This window comes from Acinonyx jubatus, chromosome B1 (assembly GCF_027475565.1).
Source record: "Acinonyx jubatus isolate Ajub_Pintada_27869175 chromosome B1, VMU_Ajub_asm_v1.0, whole genome shotgun sequence".
In the NCBI taxonomy this organism is placed as follows: Eukaryota; Metazoa; Chordata; class Mammalia; order Carnivora; family Felidae; genus Acinonyx; species Acinonyx jubatus.
Window position 1 is genome coordinate 161,654,522 of NC_069382.1, and position 1,868 is coordinate 161,656,389.

At 44.4% G+C, this 1,868-nt stretch overlaps 1 pseudogene; it reads left to right on the plus strand.

Annotated features, from left to right (window-relative positions):
* The first annotated feature begins 248 nt into the window (after window positions 1–248).
* LOC106975010 (tubulin alpha chain-like) lies at window positions 249–1,851 on the plus strand (annotated as a pseudogene).
* The last annotated feature ends 17 nt before the right edge of the window (window positions 1,852–1,868 follow it).

Genomic DNA, 1,868 nt, shown 5'->3' on the forward strand with positions numbered 1-1,868 from the left:
AATGTTTGAACATGATATTTAAATTTATTATTTCTTTCGAATCTAAGTATCATATTATGAGTTGTGTTGACAAACAGTACGAAGATTGCTCACATAAGAAATTAACAAAATGATCTAAACTCTACCATGACTCAAAAAGTATTATCTAACTTAAGTGCATTACTTACCTCGACTCTTAGCTTGTTGGGGGCTGTAACTGGGACCTGGTATCTGCTCTTGTCGCCTGAACCTGCTAACCCGTAGCCACTATGCATGACTAGATTTCCATCGACATTGGTCAGGCTGGTGTCCAGATTGGTAATGCCTGCTGGTAGCTCTATTGCCTGGAACAGAGCATCCAACTCAATGGCCAGATGCTAAGTGACAAGACCATTGTGGGGAGGAGGAGATGACTCCTTTAACATTTCTTCAGTGAGACAGGTGCTGGAAAGCACGTGCCCAGGGCAGTGTTTGTAGACCTGGAACCCACAGTCATTGATGAAGTTTGCACTGGCACCTCCCACCAGGTTTTCCACCCAAAGTAGCTCATCACAGGTAAGGATAATGCTGCCTATAGCTACACCCAAGGGAACTACACCACTGACAAGGAGAACATTGACCTTGTCTTGGACCGAATTGGGAAATTAGCTGGCCAGTGCCCAGGTCTCCAAGGCTTCTTGGTTTTCCACAGCTTTGGAGGGGGAACTGGCTCTGGGTTCATCTCCCTGATAATGGAACATCTGTTTGTCAATTATGGAAAGAAATTCAAGCTGGATTTCTCCATTTACCCAGGCCCTGAATTTTCCATAGCTGTAGTTGAGCCCTATAACTCCATTCTCACTACTCATACCACCCTGGAGTACTCTGATTGTGCCTTCATGGTAGACAATGAGGCCGTGTATGACATCTGCCATAGAAAGTGCAATATTGAACACCCAACCTACACTAACTTCATTGCCTTATTAGCCAGAGTGTGTTTACATCACTGCTTCCCTCAGATTAGATGGAGCCCTGAATGTTGATCTGACAACATTCCAGACCAACCTGGTGCCCTATCCTCGCATCCACTTCCCCTACCCACAAATACTCCTGTCATCTCTGCTGAGAAAGCCTACAATGAACAGTTTTCTGTAGAAGAGATCAACAATGCATGCTTCAAACCAGCCAACCAGGTGAAATGTGCCCTTTGGCATGGTAACTACATGGCTTTCTGCCTGTTGTACCATGGCAATGTGTTCCCAAAGGTGTCAATGCTGCCATTGCCACCATCAAGACCAAGCATTCCATCCAGTTTGTGGGCTGGTGCAGCACTGGCTTCCAAGTTGGCATTAATTACCAGCCTGTGGTACCTGGTGGACACCTGGCCAAAGTACAGAGAGCTGTGTGCACGCTGAGCAACACCAGAGCCATTCCTGAGGTCTGATCTTGTCCAGACCACAAGTTTGACCTGATGTATGCCAAGCGTGCTTTTGTTCAGTGGTATACAGGTGAGAGTATGAAGGAAGGAGAGTTTTCTGAGACCTGTGAGGACACTGCTGCCCCTGAGAAGGATTATGAAGTGGGTGTGGATTTTGTTGAAGGAGAGAGTGAAGAAGAAGGGGAGGAACATTAATTACCATTCCTTTCAGCCCTTAAGCATGTCCCACTCAGAACTTCAGCTTCCACATTAGCTGAAAGCTTTCTGGTTAGATTGTCTTCACTTTTCACTGCGATCATGTCTTACTTTTCCTTGTGTACCTGTAAGATTTGTCCATCATACCTCAAAGTAAGAAAGAAAGAAAAAAAAAGTGTGTTATTTCATTTGGCCATACTGTCAATAGAACACAAATAATGTAAAATCTTGATTGTTATAAGGCACTTAGTAATTTTTCTGAAAAGGCAGGAAAATA